The sequence below is a fragment of the Somniosus microcephalus genome, chromosome 10 (assembly GCF_052327205.1).
Source record: "Somniosus microcephalus isolate GS21.2 chromosome 10, FLI_Smic_1.0, whole genome shotgun sequence".
NCBI classification, from domain to species: domain Eukaryota; kingdom Metazoa; phylum Chordata; class Chondrichthyes; order Squaliformes; family Somniosidae; genus Somniosus; species Somniosus microcephalus.
Genome location: NC_140996.1, coordinates 3,698,759 through 3,718,853, shown reverse-complemented (window position 1 = coordinate 3,718,853; position 20,095 = coordinate 3,698,759).

The window sequence follows — 20,095 nt, the reverse complement described above, 5'->3', positions numbered from 1 at the left end:
AGGTTTGGTCGGGATTTAGCTCAGGCGCTCCCACTGCTAAATTGGCCTGCTTTGCACCTGTTTTACATCTGAAATACAGCGCATACCAGTTTCCACCCATGTGAGTCTGATTTTACAAACCAGAAACTCGCCCACCCCCACAAACCCCGGCCACCAGCTGAGGGCAGAGGACAAAGTGACCGACAGTGGTGAGGAGTCATGAGACTGGATGGAACCTGGGGAGGGGAACACCCCGAAATATCTCGCTCTACCATTCCCAAAATAACGAGGTTTGGGCGTTTGGTGCTTGGATGGAGGTGATTGTACAATGTTGTCACCGTTTAAAGGAAGCATTCTCCATCACCTCTTCAGCTCACTCTCCACTGAGACTCTCCCAATTCCCTGGTAAAGATATTCAGGTCTGGAGGCACCTTTGAAACAAGGAACAATTTCAGAAAGACTGTTTAGCCTGATCAAAAAAAATAGTCTAATTTCAGACCGATTGGAGTCCACGGAAGGTTTTTATTGTTAACCTGTGCAGCTGCGCGTTATCTTTGCTATGGAGACTGGTCTCTGTTTTCTTGGTTACCGTGGAAACTGAAGGCTTTCTGGCACAAGCCCTTTGCTCCTCCTTGAGCTTTCAAAGCGTCTGCTGAGCGAGACAAAGAAAGGCCGCCAGTAATGTGGGTCTGAAAAATCCACCAGCATTTTATATTCACGCATTGATTTTCCGCGATCAGCGATAGTTCGGCAGCAGTTTATTATTCATCTTATTGGCAGTATAGGGGTAAAAAAAAAGTTTATGTGTGACAAACTAAAACATTTTAATAGATGTGATGTGGAGAGGCCGGTGTCGGACTGGGTTGGACAAATGTAAGAAGTCACACAACACCAGGTTATAGTCCAACAGCTTTATTTGAAATCACAAGCTTTCGGAGCACTGCTCCTTCATCAGGTGAAGTGAAGAGATGCATATAGACACAGCGTATATAGTCACAGAACACTGCCAGATGATTACAGGCCGTTAGAAAGATTACCTGTAATCATCTGGCAGTGTTCTGTGACTATATATGCTGTGTCTATATGCATCTCTTCACTTCACCTGACGAAGGAGCAGCGCTCCGAAAGCTTGTGATTTCAAATAAAGCTGTTGGACTATAACCTGGTGTTGTGTGACTTCTCACATTTTAATAGATAACCGATACAGAAGTAAATATGATAGCAAAATACTGCGGATGCTGGAAATCTGAAATAACAACAGAAAACGCTGGAAAAACTCAGCAGGCCAGGCAACATCCATGAGTTTTTCCAGCGTTTTCTACAGAAGTAAATATGTTGTGGAATTTTGTAATAAAATACATTTGCAAATAAACTATTTACAATCTGGCGAGGCATCAGCAGGTGGCGACGAGTTTCAACAATGACCTTTATTTGTGGGGATCATGGCCATTTGTCAGAGGTCACTAATATTTGTTAATATTTATTGTGTGACATTTTATTTATACATGGTGGATTGGCAGTTGTACACTGCAGCCGGAGCGATAAGGAATGTGTAGACATCTGAGGTGATCGCTATTCTGTTTATACGGCAAAGTGACTACATTAATCCAGGCTCCTGGAATTATATCGAATGAGATAGAAATTGCAACACGGGAGCAGGCGGTTCAGCCCATCCAGTGCGTGCTGGTGTTTATCCTGCACACGAGCAGTCTCCTAATCCCGTGTCCTGTCCCCATATCCCTTTATTCCCCTTTCCTTTAACCACCTGCCCAGCCTGTTATTAAATGTTGCCATGAACTCTGCGCCAACCACCAGCATTCCACAGCCTGTGTGCAAAAATGTTTCTCTCTTTCCTCGACCTATTATATTTGACCTTGTATCTATGTCCCCTAATTCTCGACCCCCTCACCCACTGGAAACAGTCTGTTTCAATCTACGCTGCCCCATCCCTTCATAAATGTAAACACCCCTATCAAATCACCCCAGAATCTCCTCTGTGCTAACGGAAACAGCTCCAACTTTTCAAGTCTTTCTTTGTATTAATATTCCCTCACATCAGACAGCATCCCAGTGAATCCGTGCTGTACCTACTCTATTCCCTCAACATCCTTCCTATATTGTGGAGCCCAAAACAGCACACAGACTGCGACCGTGGTCTAACTAAGGTTTTATAGAGATTCACTATTACATCTCCACTTTTAGATTCTATACCTTTTGCCATAACACCCGGTATTCCATTAGCTTTTTTCTATAGCCTGAACCACTTGAGTTTTAATGGTTTGAGAACCTGAACCTTCAAATCCCTCTGCTCCACATCCCCCGACCTTCCTCCATTCAAAGTATAATTATCATTTCTTTTAAACAAAATATAAGACCTCACATATACTGACATTGAATTCCATCTGCCACTTTTTTGCACATTCCCCATCTTATCACTATCCTTTCGCAACAACAACAACTTGCATTTATATTGTGCCTTTAATGTAGTAAAATGTCCGAAGCTGCTTCATTGGAGTGTTAGCAAACAAAATTTGACACCGAGCCACATAAGGAGATATTAGGACAGGTGAACAAAAGCTTAGTCAAAGAGGTAGATTTTAAGAAGCATCTTAAAGGAGGAGAGAGAGGCGGAGAGGTTTAGGGAGGGAATTCCAGAGTTTAGGGCCCAGGCAGCTGAAGGCACGGCCACCAATGGTGGAGCGATTAAAATCGAGGATGCACAAGAGGCCAGAATTAGAGGAGTGCAGAGATTTCGGAGGGTTGTAGGGCTGGAGGAGATTACAGAGATAGGGAGGGACGAGGACCATGGAGAGATTTGAAATCAAGGATGAGAATTTTAAAACTCACAGCTTTCTTTGTTCATCAGAATACCGATGCTTCCTATGTTAGTATTGTTTGCAAATTTGGAAATCATTTCCAAATCATTGATGTACACATTGAACAGAAGTTGTCCCAGAACAGAACCCTGAGGGACATCACGACCCACTTCCAACCTCTCTGAGAAACTGCCCTTAATTCCTACTCTCTGCTTCCTCCTCTTTAAACAGTTTTTAAATCAAGTTAGTATCTTCCCCCTAATTCCACACCCCTTAATCTAATGGTCTTCTGTGTGTTACCTTGTCAAAAGCCTTCATGGCTTTAAACACCTTGATTAACTCTCCTGTTAATCTTCCTCTGCTCTAAGGAGAACAATCCCAGCTTCTCCAGTCTCTCCACGTAACTGAGTTCCCTCATCCCTGGTACCATTCTACTTTCTGTAAGTCCTTGTACATCACTGGAATGGTACCAGGGATGAGGGACTTCAGTTATGTGGAGAGACTGGAGAAGTTGGGATTGTTCTCCTTTGAGCAGAGGAAGATTATCAGGAGATTTAATCAAGGTGTTTAAAGCCATGAAAGGGTTTTGATGGAGTAAATAAGGAGAAACTGTTTCCAGTGGCAGGAGGGTCGGTAACCAGAGGACACAGATTGAAGGGAATTGGCAAATGAACCAGGGGGGAGATGAGAATTTTTTTTTACGCAGCGAGTTGTTGTGATCTGGAATGCGCTGCTTGAAAGGGCGGTGGAAGCAGATTCAATAGTAACTTTCAAAAGGGGAATTGGAGAAATACTTGATGGAGAGAAAGTTACAGGTTTATGGGGAAAGAGCCTGTTGAGCCTTTCGGACTCAACATTGAGTTCAACATTTCAGATCAGAACCACTGCCCCCATTTTTTTCCGGACAACAGCTGTTGATGATTCTGCCATTCCCATTTACACCTCCTCTAGACCCATCTTTTGTTTCTTTACGTGTCCCTTTTGCCTTGCACCATCATCCCTTTGGTCATTTACTCTCTCCTGCCTTCCACCCTATCACAGACCTTCCCTTTTGTTCTTTCCTCCCCTCCCCCCTCTCCCTTTCCCTGCCTCTGTCCTCGCTTAAAAACCTGTTACATCGCTAACCTTTTCCAGTTCTGATGAAAGGTCATCGACCAGAAACATTAACTCTGTTTCTCTCTCCACAGATTCTGCCGGACCTGCTGAGTATTTCCAGCATTTTCTGTTTTTATTTCAGATTTCCAGCATCTGCAGTATTTGGCTTTTGTGTTATTATAGCCAGGGGGGTGGGACTAATTGGAGAGCTCTTTCAAAGAGCTGGCACAGGCACGATGGGCTGAATGGCCTCCTTCTGTGCGGTAAAATTCTATGGGCCAGAAAGTCATGTGGTTTGCACCACACATTAGCACCACGAGATGGCGCTAAAACGCCGTTGGCAGCTGGAACGACAGCTGATGCTGGTTCCAGCGCCACACGCCATATTGGTGTTGCCGGTAGTGCTGCCAGTAAACTCAATCACCAGGGACCTCGCCATCATGGAGATCGTGACATCAGTGAGTGTGCAACGCTCACTGGATGTCCAATCTCCCAACTTTGCTATAGCCACTTACCTTAACGGCAGCGCAGAACAATGAGAGGGAGAGCTGGAAGCAGGCTACAACAGTGATATTTAAAGACACCGGCCTAGAAATTCAGTCGCGTTTGCGCCCACTTATGGGCTATAGAGTGGTTTGCGCCGGATGTTTTTTCACGCCCGAAATTCAGTTGGTCCGTAACATCGACATTAGCCGGTAGCACTGCACCGGCACCGATGATGTCATCGGTGTGCGCAGCACCCCGGTTCCAATGCAATTCCGGTCCGACCGCCAAATTCAGTTGCGGCCGCCTCTCCCGTGGCGGCCGCAAACAGCGTTTGCAAAATGGTGCCTTGCAGCTCCGAGAGGCCGGCGCATAAAGGTGGAGGGGCGGCCGGCCGCTTTCCCGGCGGCCGCCTGGCCGCACCTCCCTCCCCGGACTCCTGCACCACCCCCCCCGCGGCATTGGTGTGTCACTCCCGCGAGCCCGGCACTTCTCCGTGGTGCCGGGCTCATTTGCCGGGGGAATCCAGCGGCGATCTCACGGCTGCAGGCAGCTCCTCCTTAAGAGAAGGAGGAGGCCTGCAGTACCCCAGCCTGCCGCACCGCATCGGGTGCCGCAGCGGCAGCTGGACGCCTGAAACTGACATTCTTCACCCCAAACGAGGCGGCCAAACCCTCCAATAGCGCCCGCCTCCGTGTTGGGGCGGTGCAACTGAATTTCAGGCGGGCGCTACGGGAATCCGGCCGAGCGCTAAATTTCGGGCGCTAAAGACCTGGCGGGGCTATACCTAATTTCTAGGCCACCATCACCAATCAGCTGCAACTAACATGGTTCGGCAGTTTCAGTGCCTATTTGCTACTTCCTGCAACTGAAACAGCTCTCTTTAGTTATTTCAAGGTTTTTTGGTGACAGGAAGTGTTGATTCAAGTGCAGAAGTCACTCATTATTTGTTAAAGGCTTCTGCTCACAACACTTCCTCACAGTCATGGGAGCTGCAGGATTACCTCAGGAAGGTGACGAGGCGGAGGAGGATGAGGAGGAAGAGGAGGGAGGGCGGAGGCAGCAAGACAATTGGCCTTCTGGATGTGCTGTCCGTGATCGGCTCATCAGACGCCAATTCACATGAATGAAACCCCATATTCCCGTAGCTCAACGCATCCCCATCATACAATCCCTGTCTCATGGCGTATCATAGCGTTCACCTGGGTGCAAAGGTGAAATGAGAGAGACCACAAAATATTCCAAATAACATTAATACATTTATCTATAAACATATCACACATATGACATGAATAACTAATGACACTTGTGCCTGCCATATTTGAATAGCTGTCATTGTGTGCAAGGTGTGAGATGTGGGTGTGAGTGTTGCTAGGTAGAGATTGTTGGTGGGTGAGTGCTGGGGGTGTGGTGCATTGAACAGTGTGCGCATGGTGGTATGTAGCATTTGTTGAAGCCTTCACTCACCCTGACTACCCATGTGAGGTGGTTAAACATCTTCCTGCACTGAGTGTGGGTCTTGGGGACCACAGTGCTGCCCATGACGTGGTGTGCCACCTCCCTACACATAGTCTGGCAGACTTGTGGTGAGGGACTCCTGCCAGTTGGTGGGTACAGGCCCGCCCGCCTTCTCTCCACTGCTAAAACCAATGCCTCTAAAGTTTTATCGAAAACCTCCACGCTCTCTCCCTGGGGCGGTGATCCACCATCAGGATTTGTAAATAAGTGCTCCTTCTCCTTGCCTTTCTTCTGATGGTTGTTGAGGCAGCTGCACACCCAACAATGCTGAGAATGAGGTGCTGCAGCACCAATGAACCTTCCCTTTAAGTAGCGAAAAAAGTTGGTGGCGATCATTACTTGACCTTAGATTACATCCGATATTGGTCCATCTTTTCAGTGTAACGCCAATGAGCTTGGGTTTTTAGACGAGAATCATGACTGTAATCATTTTAATGGGCAGTGAGGATGAATTTTGTGTGCAGTCGAGACGATTTTTAATTGGTGCTACGTAACGATTTTGGGGGAAATATTTGGTACCTTAGTGCCTCCTGTTAGTGCCAGCAAATGGCGGTAACGGGGCACTGATGCAGTAGCCCTGGGGTGAGGCGAACCCAGCGATGCCCGACAAATCCAGCCCACCCATTGCGCCACCGGTACGAGGTACCACCGGGGACTTCAACGCTAGGCAGATCATGAGGTCAGTGGCTGCCCCATCTGGAAAATTCATTGTCAGCACTTACCTTAGCGCCTCGACCAGACAGCGACAGGGAGAGCTGGCTTGCAGCTCCAGAAAGCCGGCTTCAGCGATGTTATTTAAAGGCATCAGCATTAATCACTGGCAGCTGTCAGGGCAGGTTAATTTCAATGGTTTGTTGTCAGTTTCACCAAGTAGAACAGTTTCTATGAGTAATTTCAAAGCTTCCTTTGTATCAGCAGTCTTCTGGCAGCTACAAAGTAGCTATATTAATTGTTCAAAGATTCAAACTGCTACACTTGGCAACATTAATGGGGGCGGTACTGACGCCACCTCACCCTCCAGGATCTATGGCGGAGGGAGTGTAGGCAGTGAGAAATACGGGAACATGTGCATAGAGGGATGAGGATGGGTATTGGGGCTCACACCAGGAGGCCTTACCCTCCGAGGGTATTCCAACAGCACTTCTCCTATCTTCAATTAAGTGACGAGCAGTGTATTAGATGGCTCCACTTCACCAAGGTGGTGGTCACATAAATCTGCCGCCTTCTCCAAACAGACCTCCAGCCTCACACCAGGATGACTTAAACCCCAGATCCCTATCATACCATCCCTGTGTCATGCCATATCACAGCATCCTCCTGGGTGCAAAGGTGAAATGAGAGAGACCACAAAATATTGCAAACTCCATGAATAAATTTATGCATAAACATATCACACATATCACATTCATTCTAATAACTAATGACCGTTGTGCCTCCCATAGTGTGCAAGGTGTGAGATGTGGGTGTGAGTGTTGGTAGGTAGAGATTGTTGGTGGGTGAGCACTGGGGGTGTGGTGCTTTGGGCAGTGTGTGAAGCTTGTGGTACAGATGGTGGTATGTAGCATTTGTTGAAGTATTCATTCACCCTGAGTACCCGACTGAGGTGGATCTGCCATGGGCACACCTGCTTCAGTCCTCCAGCTCCTTCTCCTTGTTGTGCTTATCCTCACCGAGGCAGCTGCACAGCCAGCAATGCTGAGAATGAGGTGCTGCAGCATCAATGAACCTCCCCTTTAACTACTGGGAAAAGCCTGTGGCAATGATGAGTTGCGATTAGACTGCACCTGATATTGGTCCACCCTTTGAGTGTAACGCCAATGAGCTAGGCCTTCAAGACTTGAACTAGTGCTCCAACCATTTCTTTGAGCAGTGAGAATGAATTTTGTGCATCTGGCGCTAATTCTCAAACTTTTCTAATGATAACACCCATTTCTTGGCTATATCAAATTTCTAGCCCTATGATTCGAGGAACATATCCATTGCATTTCCCCATTCATCATAACTGTCACCTCCTGGAAGAACTCGGTCAGGTTTGTGAAACATAATCTTTCTGAAAATCATGTTGGCTGCTTCTAATTATTTTCTCTGTCTAGATATTTATTAATGCCATCTTTAATTAAAGATCCCCAAATTTTCTGTGCCACATATTAAAACTAACTGGCCTGTAATTCCTGGGATTAGCTCTGTCTACATTGGCCACTGTCCAATCCTCCGGCACACTCTCCACTTGCCTGGATGAGTGCAGCTCCAACAACACTCAAGAAGTTCGACACCATCCAGGACAAAGCAGCCCGCTTGATTGGCACCTCATCCACCACCTTAAACATTCAATCCCTCCACCACCGGCGTACCGTGGCTGCAGTGTGTACCATCTGCAAGATGCACTGCAACAACTCGCCAAGGCTTCTTCGGCAGCACCTCCCAAACCCGTGACCTCTACCACCTAGAAGGACAAGGGCAGCAGGAGCATGGGAACACCAGCACCTCCAAGTTACACACCATCTTGACTTGGAAATATATCGGCCATTCGTTCATCATTGCTGAGTCAAAATCCTGGAACTCCCGCCCTAACAGCACTGTGGGAGTACCTTCACCACACAGACTGCAGCGGTTCAAGAAGGCGGCTCACCACCACCTTCTCGGGGGCAATTAGGGATAGGCAATAAATGCCGGCCTTGCCAGCGACGCCCACATCCCGGGTACAAATATAAAAAAATATCCACTCTCAACAGAAACCTGAAATATTATTTCTAGGACCTCTGCTATTTCTTCCCCCATTTCTCTCCAGATCCTTGACTGTAATCCATCATGTCCCAGCACCTTGTCCTCCTTTAGTTTAACTTCCTTGCATTTATCATATTTCTTATCTCACTTTTATCCAATTCAGGATTTAGCTCCTTTTATAAGCACTGACGTAAAGTCCCTGATAATTTCCATTTATTCTTCACTAACTCACTTACCTCTCCTCTCCGGGGTTCCACCTCATATTTAACTATTCTATTTTTACAGATATATTTGTAAAATACTTTACTGTTTTTAGTATTTTTGGAGATTCTCTCCTCAAACTCCCTCGTCACTTTCCTTATCCCTTTCTTAACTTCTTTCTTTATTTTCTCATGTTATCATTTTTATCATCTCCACAAGCCCCATTTGCCCTGTTTTTCAATGTTAGTTTGTTTCTGTCTTTATTTATCCTCAGTGTTCTGAGACTGGAAATAGTCTCCTTTTTTAAAAATGGTGTATATTTATTCTGCAACTCAGCAATCTCTTTTTTAAAAACATCCCACTGTTGCTCTGCAGCCCTGTGTAGCTCACCTCAACTAGCTCACTCCTCATCTCCCTACAATCTGCCCCATTTCCTGCTGCTGCCCTTGTTCCTGTACTATCTTTCCCCTCATCATATTCTAGCCACTACACCCTGTAATGATCAGTAACATGTCATTCTAGAATGGTACACTAGGTGGAGCTGTATGTTGCTGTATGTTTAGCTGTATATATAAGAGTGGGCTGCCCATGATGCGCTAGGCTACCCAGAAGGCAGTAGTCAAGATGGATGCTGTACCGAAGTCCACATGGCATGAATAAAGTGACTAGCTCAAGCTAGCTGTTCATAATAAGAATGTCTACTTATTTATGAACATAACATGGTACCAGGATTGGTAAAATCTGCTGAATATTATGAAATGTGACATGGAGCATTTGAAGCCACTGGAGGGTGAAACTCACGGGGAATGTCGACTGCAATTGGCAGACTTTCAAACAACAATTCGAACTCTACATTGCTGCCATCGGATTCGGTACGATGCCAGACGCAAGGAAAATAGTGTTGCTGCTCACGGTTGCAGGCCCACGGGCGATAGAGGTATTTAATACATTTGTATTTGATCCAGAGCAAGACAGAGAAAAACTGGACAATGTGCTAAAGAAATTTGATACGCATTGTTCTCCCAAAAAGAATGAGACCTATGAGAGATACGTGTTCTGTTCACGGATACAGCAGCAAAATGAGACTTTTGATAGCTTTGTGACCGATCTGAAACTGAAAGCACAGACATGTAATTTCTCTGAACTGAAATCATCCATGATTCGTGACCAGATTGTGTTTGGTATTCATGATAAAAAGGTCAGGGAACATCTGTTGAGAGAAACCGAACTAACATTGGAAAATGCTATGAAAATATGCCAAGCCAGTGAGCTAGCTCAAAAGCACGTGAAGACTTTCAGTGAAAATAATAATAATGCGATTGTAGTAAGTGATAGTGCTGCTGTCGGTGCTGTGTCCTACAAAGGGAAGAAACATGGGCAGAACAGAAATGAAAAGCAATCGGAGGAAGGAATTTTTAATTGTACATGCTGTGGTTACAAACACCAGTCACGACAATGTCCTACGTTTGGGAAAATGTGTACAAAATGTCATGGAAAGAATCACTTTGCCAAACAATGCTTTTCAAAAGTAAAAACTAAGAAAGGGCAATGAGTTAATGTGATTGAGGACACTGATTTAAGTGAGACATTTTTTGTACGAATGGTGTTGTAAGATCCGCAAAATTAATATTGTCAGATAAGGGGCCTTTGGCAGAAGAGGCCTTTACTTTTAAAAGACTGTTTTAAAAGAAGCCCAGGAAAATGGACACACAAAATGGCCACCAGACCCCGTGACTAGCTTTTTGGACACTTTAAAATGGTTCCTGCAGTCCCCAGACAGCCTTTGTGGATTCAGCCCACAGTAAGTTCTGGAAGGCCATTTCGGAGAAAACAAAACCAGACAGAACCACATACATATGGATTGGATGCAGATCCAGTCAGATAGGCCTGTAGATAAAGGCCATCTAAATGTTTACCCAGACAAAGGGAAACAGTTTTATACTCATAAGGGGAGAATCAAAGACACATTAAAGACATCAAGAAGACATTCAAAACAATACAAGGTCATTCCAGACCAGAGATGGCCATCACCGGCCATCCCGAAAGCAGTTTAAATATAATAACTACCCTGCTGTGATACAAGCCCGCCAAAAGTTAAACAAAGACTAACCTTGATTTGGCGGGAGATAAAGGCTTCTTTGAGAAGTATAACTGGAGTCCTGGGGTAGCCATCGGTAGCTTTTGCAGCGTTTGTTTTTGCTTTGTGCAGCTTTTTGGAGCTTGGAGCTTTTACAGCTTTTGGTAGCCAGCGTGTTCTTTTAAGAGCTGTGGAGGAACGTTGATGCGGAGACCAAAAAGGTGATTTGAGTCTGCGTCCCGCCCCGGGGTAACCATCGGGAGATCATCGAAAAAACCCCAGGCCATTGATGAGACAAAGGACAGCAGCCCTACAGAAGAAATCTAGCTGAAAATGGTAATCAGCTAGACTCTACTAAGAGACCTCTTTAACTATGGTCAAACAGGTGGTCACCGTCCCCGCCGACATCCAGGCTTGCCAGTGTCCAGCCTGTCCGTGACCTTCGCCTCGAGGAAGAAGAGAGAGTGTCGTAGCCCGCAACGACCACGTGGAGACAGGACGCCTGAAAGGATCAAAATGCAGACCTGTTTCAAAACTATTGCAGTTCCTAACTGGATTGGTGAGCATGTTTCTGGCCCCTCACAATCTGATCTAGATAGGCTTAGGGGGTGGGCATTTAAGGGGTAATATTAACAATGAGTTGTTGTCCCTCGATGTTCTGTGTGTTTCCCCATTTCATGATGAATTTTGTAAAGTATAATATGCCTGTATCTATCTCAGTTAGTAATGTATTATGAATTTGTTTTTCCCTCCCATGTACCTTTCATTGACTTGCATTTCATTTGTTTTACTCTATGCAATAAAATTTCATTTCGTTTCCATTAAACCTGGTCTATAGAGTTTTCTCTACATTGTAGTTCCTGCCTCAAAGTCCAGTGTCTAGAACCTAAGGGGTGAGTGGGTCAAACCACTCAAGGTTTTACTGTGCAAGAGAGAGAGGCCTCTAGAGAGAGAAACCTCTGCGATCAAAAACCCCTTGCAGTGTCATGTGACAATATCAAAAAGGATATAGAAAATGTGCAGCCCTCAGGAATGGACAATGCTGAACATAAAATTAATGCAGTAGAAGAGGACAAATGGATAATGTCACTGCAGATAAATGGAGCATTAGTTACATTGAAACCAGACACTGGGGCAAAAGCAAACTTAATCAGTATGAGTGACATTAAAAACATGAAAGAAAAGCCCAAAATACAGAAAAAGTCAGTACTACTGAAGAACTATAATGGACAGAAAATAGATAGCTTAGGTGTATGCAGACTTAAAGTGACAGTCAAAGACAAAGTGCATCATCTCATGTTTCCTGTTGTGGCTGAAGGACTTGATTCACTACTAGGTGACAAAGCTTGTGAGGACTTAGAACTGGTCAAGAGGGTCTACCGTATAAACTGTGCCATAAGCAGACCAGATGACTCGATGGATTCTGTAGTGAGTAATTTCCAGGATGTGTTCAAAGGATTTGGAGTTCTACCATTCACTTACAAGATCCAGCTAAAGGAGGATGCTCAGCCAGTGGTACATACTCCACGGAGAGTTCCAGCACCCCTGCGTGACCGGCTCAAGAATGAACTGGACAGAATGACCACACTAGGAGTCATCAGGAAAGTCGAAGAGCCAACAGACTGGGTTAACTCCATGGTATGTGTAAAGAAAAAGAACAATGATCTACGAATATGCATGGATCCAAAGGACTTAAATGCAAACATAAAACGTGAACACTACCAGATTCCCAAGCGAGAAGAAATCACCAGTGAAATGTCAGGTGCCAGATACTTCACAAAGCTCAATGCCTCACAAGGATTTTGGCAACTAAAACTGGATGAAGAGAGCACCAAATACTGTACCTTCAACACACCATTTGGCAGGTATTGTTTCCTCAGAATGCCTTTCGGGATAATATCTGCATCTGAAATCTTTCATAGAGCGATGGAACACATAATTGAAGGTCTGGAAGGAGTTCGGGTCTATGTTGATGACATCATCATCTGGGGCTCCACACTGAAAGAACACAATGAGAGACTGACTAAAGTGCTACAGAGCATACGCCGGAATGGACTGAAGCTCAACAAAGCCAAGTGTCAGTTTGGCATCCAGGAAGTCACTTTCCTAGGAGATAATCTATCTGGTAAAGGAATAGAGCTAGATATGGAAAAAGTAAACGCCATACTCAACATGCCCCGACCCACTGACAAAAAAGGAGTGCTACGCATCATGGGGATGATAAACTTCATTGGAAAGTTCATTCCTAACTTGTCAGCCAAGACAGCCTGTCTGCAAGAACTGCTACGTGAAACAAATGAGTTCGCATGGACAGAAAGACATAAACAAGAGTGGATGAACCTCAAAACAGTGCTGACAACCACACCTGTACTCACCTTCTTTGACCCAACAAAGAGAATCAAAGTGTCAACAGATGCATCAAAAGATGGCCGAGGCGCGGTCTTGCTACAAGCAGAGGGTGAAGATTGGAAGCCTGTTGCCTATGCCTCCAGGTCTATGACTGATTCTGAGTGTCGATACGCCCAGATTGAAAAGGAATATCTAGGCTTGGTAGTTGGACTAGAAAAGTTCCATGGCTACATATATGGACTTCCCACCTTCACAGTTGAGACAGACCACTGCCCACTGGTTGCCATCAAAAAAAAAACTTGAATGAGATGTCTCCAAGGATTCAACGACTCATGATGAAGCTGCAAAGATATGACTTTGAACTGATCTACACACCAGGCAAATACATAGTGTTAGCAGATGCACTATCCCAAGCACCCACAATGAGTCATGTGAGCTCTACTGAAGAAGACGTGGATGTTCATGTGAGTATGGTCACTGCTGCGCTGCCCGTGTCAGACACAAAATCAAAGCAAATAGCAGAAGAAACAGTAAAAGATACAGTGTTACAAACAGTAATAGAGAACATTCATCATGGTTGGCCAAAAGGTTCCTGTCCAGAACACTTTCACATCAGGTCAGAGTTGAGTGTCGCAAGTGGACTATTACTAAAACAGAACAGAATAATCATTCCACAGGCTCTACATCAAGACATGCTAAAAAGGATTCATGAGGGACACCTCGGAATTGAAAAATGCAAAAGGAGAGCAAGAGACACTGTTTATTGGCCTGGCATAAATAAGGACATTGAGAACATGATAGGTGAATGCGAGACATGTCAGAAACACCAAAACAAACAAGCAAAGGAACCAATGATAGTAGCTGACTTACCAACAGCACCATGGCAAAAGGTTGGTATGGACCTCTTTCATTTGAATGGTAAAGACTATCTAATAGTGATTGACTACTATTCTAACTATCCTGAGATGGCGCTGCTCTCAAGCACATCAGCAAGCAGTGTCATAATGCATGTTAAATCAATCTTCGCCAGACATGGAATTCCCAGGATTGCCGTTAGCGACAATGGTCCATGCTTCAACTGTAAGGAGTGGCAACAGTTTGCAGCACAGTATGACTTTCAGCACATCACATCCAGTCCTTTGTATGCTCAGTCGAATGGTAAGGCAGAAAAAGGTGTTCAAGTTCTCAAACAGCTACCGAAGAAAGCGACAGAAAGCAAGTCTGATCCTTATCTCGCCCTGCTGAGCTACCGAGCCTCACCTTTAGACTCTGGTTCTTCACCTGCTGAACTCCTAATGGGTCGCAAGTTGCGCACCACGCTACCCTGCTGTGCAAAAGAAAAGCAGAGTAAGGAACTGAGACAGAGACTTCAACTGTTAAAGCTGAAACAGAAATCACACTATGACAAGTCATCCAAAACTCTGAAGCCATTGACAAGAGAAGATGTCAGGATTGAGGATCCAGATGCATGGAACAGGAAAGCTACAGTTCTTGAGGAAGTAGGACCAAGGTCATACACTGTTAGAACTGAGGAAGGGCAGATTCTCAGGAGGAACCGCCATTCCCTCCTAAAAACACAAGAAACTATCCAAGAGCAAATCAATGACAATGCCGCAACTGAATCTTGTCACTCACCACCAGAACAATCTAACACAAACACACATACAGGCTCTCATGAAAACATAGCAGACTTACCTGTGCTGAGAAGATCCACACGTGAAGTAAAAAAACCTGATAGACTTAATCTTTGAGTATAAAGTAAAGCTTTGAAAATGTGTTGACTGTTGTGAAAATGTTTATGTTTATAGAGCACTAACAAAAGTGTTACTGATATCATCTTTATCGTTTTTCTTGACAGTTGATTGATATTGATTTTGTTTAACCTCAAAGAAAGGGGGATGTAATGATCAGTAACATGTCATTCTAGAATGGTACACTAGGTGGAGCTGTATGTTGCTGTATGTTTTGCTGTATATATAAGAGTGGGCTACCCATGATGCACTAGGCTACCCAGAAGGCAGTAGTTAAGATGGATGCTGTACAGAAGTCCACATGGCATGAATAAAGTGACTAGTGTAGGAGTCTACCTACTCCGAACAAAATATACTGAACTCGGAGAGGTTAAACAGAAAAGGTTTAATTGTTGAGACTACATGTTGAACACAAAAATGGCGTCAGAGACTACACCAAGTCCGACTGCCTTTCATCAGTCCACAGCTTCGACTGCTCCTCCCCCGCTCTGGGCTTAACTCCTGCCCCTCCCCCGCTCTGGCCTTAACTATGTTGCAGATCGAGTTTCTTAAAGGTGTGATCCTTCTTAAAGGCATGACGCCTGATTTATAGTCTACGGACCAAAAAGTGGATGTGTCCTTTCTGTGATCGGTACGCCACACAGCTCCCCCCAGAATCCGCTAGTAGGGAGTGTACGAACCAGCGTGGCGGCTTGATGGCACGGCCGGAACGGCTCTTGGCGGTTGGTGTCGGGAGCGGGGCAGTCGGACGCGTTGGGCTTTTAGGCGGTCTGCCCCGCGGCGGGGGTTGGCCCACTTGAACGGGTTCGTCGGGCTCTAGGTGCACCAGCTTGAGTCAGTCGACCGACACCTTGTCAGTTCTGCCGCCCACTTGAAGGAGGAAGAACTTGTTCCCCGTCTGGAGTACCTTGTAGGGTCCATCGTATGGGGACCGTAGAGGTCCTCAGTGGGCGTCATGGCACACGAAAACAAATTTGGCCATGTGCAGGCTAGGTGGTACGTGGGTTGCTGGTTCACCGTGCTGGCCGGTGGGTACCGGAGCGAACTGTTGTGCTCGGTTGGCGAAAGTGCGGCGTTGCTGGTCAGCCGACCAGGGGGTCGTGGCGGTGGGCAGGAACTCTCCGGGTACGCGCAGCGGCTGGCCGTACACGAGTTCCGCCACCGAGGCTTGCAGGTCTTCCTTGACCGCGGAGCGTAGGCCAAGTAGCACCCACAGGAGGCGGTCGATCCAAGCCTCGTCCTCGAGGCTGGCGCGGAGGGACGCCTTCATGGACCTGTGGAATCACTCGCACAGTCCGTTGGCTTGGGGGTGGTAAGCCGTGGTGCGGTGAACGGCCACCCCGAGGTTTCGGGCGATGGCGGCCCACAGATCAGAGGTGAACTGCGGGCCTCTATCCGACGTCATGTCGGAGGGGACGCCGAACCGAGCGACCCAGGTCCCGATGAACGCCCTCACGATGTCGGCGGTGGTGGTGGACGTCAGTGGAATGGGCTCGGGCCAGCGGGTGGTACGGTCCACGATTGTCAGCAGGTGCGTGTGACCTTATGATGGCGGCAGGGGGCCGACGAGGTCGATGTGGACGTGGTCAAACCTTCTTTCTGGCACGGTGAACTCCTCGAGTGGGGCTTTGACGTGCTGGTGGATTTTGGCACGCTGGCAAGCTATGCAGGATCTGGACCAGACGCGCACATCTTTGCGCAGGCCGCGCCAGACAAATCGGTTGGCCACCAGTCTAATGGACGCGCGGATGCCGGGGTGTGAGAGGCCGTGGACAATGTTGAACACCCGTTTTCGCCAGGACGCCGGGACTACGGGGCGGGGTTGCGCCAAGGAGGTGTCGCATTTGACTGCGACGGCGGATGGGCCGCAGGCGACGTCGGTCAGTCGCAGCCCTGGGAGGGTTGTGGGCACGGAGAGCAGATCGGGGTCGGTGCGTTGCTCCGCTGCCAGTTGAGCATAGTCCACTGCCAGGTGGGCGCCGTGGACGGCGGGGCGGGATAGGCAGTCGGCCACCACGTTGTCTCGACCGGAGACGTGCCGGATGTCCGTGGTGAATTCGGACACCGGGGCGAGCTGGCGTTGTTGCTTGGCTGACCACGGGTCCGCAGATTTTGCCATCGCGAATGTCAGGGGTTTGTGGTCGACAAACGCGGTGAAGGGGCGGCCCTCCAGAAGAAATCTAAAATGGCGGACTGCCAGGTACAGTGTGAGGAGCTCGCGGTCAAAGGCGCTGTATTTGGCCTCCGGGGGGCGCAGTTGGCGGCTGAAAAAGGCCAGCGGTTGCCAGGCCCCGTCGACCCACTGTTCGTACACGGCGCATACCGCGTGGTCGGAGGCGTCCGTGGTGAGGGCCACCCTGGCGTTGGGCTGTGGGTGAGCGAGCATGGTGGCGTCGGCGAGCGCCTTTTTGGTCGAGTCGAAAGCGGTCAACATGTCCGCCGACCACTCGATCGCCATTCTGTCTTTCTTACCCCGGAGGGCTTTGTATAGGGGCCGCATGAGGGAGGCCACTCCAGGAATGAAGCGGTTGTAAAAGTTGATCATCCCCAAGAACTCCTGGAGGCCTTTGATGGTGGTAGGCCGGGGGAACTGCTGGATGGCTTGCACCTTGGCGGGCAGGGGAATGGCTCCGTCCTGCGTGATGTGGTGGCCGAGGAATTCAATCCTGCTGAGGCCGAATTGGCACTTGGCTGGGCTGATGATGAGCCCGTGCTCACTGAGCCGCTGGAACAGGGTGCGGAGGTGCTCGATGTGTTCCTGCTTGGAGGAACTAGCTACCAGGATGTCATCCAGGTAGACAAAGAGGAGCTTCAGGTCCCGGAGGACCGAGTCCATGAGCCGCTGGAAGGCCTGGGCCGCGTTTTTGAGGCCGATGGGCATTCGGAGGAACTCGAATAGCCCAAAAGGGGTGATTATGGCAGTCTTGGGAACGTCCGTGGGGTGGACTGGCACCTGATGGTAACCGCGCACCAGGTCAACTTTGGAGAAGACTGAGCGGCCGGCCAGTCTAGCCAAGAAGTCTTGAATGTGCGGTATGGGGTACCGATCCGGCGTGGTGGCGTTGTTTAGGCGCCGGTAGTCCCCGCAGGGGCGCCATCCCCTGTCGGGTTTGGTGACGATGTGGAGTGGGGCGGCCCAGGGGCTGTTGGAGCGGCGGATGATGCCGAGCTGTTCCATTGTGGCGAACTCGGCCCGCTCGATCTCCAGCTTGGCCGGGTCCAGCCTGCGGGCGTGGGCATACACCGGTGGGCCTGTGGTGGGGATGAAGTGTTCTACCCCGTGCTTAGCAACTTTCGCGGAGAAGGTCGGGTTGGTGAGGGCTGGGAACTCAGCCATGAGTGCTGAGTAGTCGTCCGTTGAGCGGGCGCGGCACTGCCACGCCATTTCGGCGGGTTGGGGGGGGCCATGGCACCCGGGATAGGTGACATGGTGTTCATGTCCACGAGGCGGCGCCGAGGCATGTCAACCAACAGGCCGTGGGCGCACAGGAAATCCGCACCGAGGAGCGGGGAGAGCACCTTGGCGGTGATAAACTCCCAGTGGTAGCGGCGGCCTGCGAGGTCGATGGTGATGGTACGGGTGCCGTACGTCCGGATGTCGGTGCCATTGGCGGCAGCCAGCGCAGGGCCGCGGCCGCCTCGCTGGATCTCGAGGGTGGACGCGGGGATGATGCTGCGCTGCGCGCCCGTGTTGCATAGGAAACGGCGTCCGGTGGCGCTGTCCGTAACGTACAGCAGCGCGCCTGCTTGCCCCACGGCCATCGTGTAGACCGGTGTGGGGGCATTTGGAAACGTGCAGGGGTGGCTGCAGTGGCGTGCACGTGTGCCGAACCGGGTATGGAAGTAGCAGTAGCCCTGGGTCGGAGGGCTTGGGGGACGTGGTGGCCTGGGGGGCCTCGTGGCCGAGCTGTGTGGCCGCGCGATAGAGGGTGGGGCGCGCGCCGACGCTGCGGAGGCCAGGTCGGGGGTGACGGCGTGGTTGGAGCCGGCGGACAGGAGCTTATCGGCTTAATCGGCCAGGTCCTCGAGGTCCATGAGGCTGGGCGCCACGATCGCCGGGTGGATGCTGGGGGGTAGTTGGCGGATAAAGAGCGTGCGGAAGAGGGAGCCGGGTGGTTTCTCATCGGTCAGAGCAAGCATGTGTGAGAGCAAGTCTGGCGGTGTGGAGTCACCGAGGCCCGGGAGGTCGAGGAGGTGGCAGTTGCGCACGAATTGGGAGGCTGTGAATTTTTTAAGGAGCGTGGCCTTGAGATGTGCGTACTTGCCTTCCTCCAAAGGGTTTTGTAGTGTTGTCCAGACTTTCGTGATTGTGGAGCTGCCCAGGGAGGTGAGGAGGTAGTCATACATCGTTGCGTCGGCGGTGATGCCGCGGAGTCGGTATTGCGATTCGGCTTGAAGGAACCAGGCGGTGGCTAGGTTCTCCCAGAACTCCGGCAGCTTCACAGAAACTGCGTTTGTGTCAGCCATGGTTACGCTTAGGAGTCGTCCTGAGCGTCGGGGTCACCAATGTAGGAGTCTACGTACTCCTAACAAAATATACTGAACTTGGAGAGGTTCAACAGAAAAGGTTTAATTGTTGAGACTACATGTTGAACACAAAAATGGCGTCAGAGACTACACCAAGTCCGACTGCCTTTCATCAGTCCACAGCTTCGACTGCTCCTCCCCCGCTCTGGGCTTAACTCCTGCCCCTCCCCCGCTCTGGGCTTAACTATGTTGCAGATCGAGTTTCTTAAAGGTGTGATCCTTCTTAAAGGCATGACGCCTGATTTATAGTCTACGGACCGAAAAGCGGATTGTGTCCTTTCTGTGATCGGTACGCCACACTAGCTCAAGCTAGCTGTTCATAATAAGAATGTCTAGTTATTTATGAACATAACACACCCGAGGTGCTCGCCCACATTTAACTCACCTACCTGATCTATTTCATGACTCATGACCAGATCTAGCATCACCTCTTCCCTTGTAGGTACAAACACACTGCACACATTTTAGGAATTCCAGTCCCTTTTCTCCACTCATGCCCTCCCTGCCCTAATCAATGAGTCTCGTATTTAAAATCTCCCAGAAAATTATTTTGTTATTCCTTCTCAGCTCCCTGA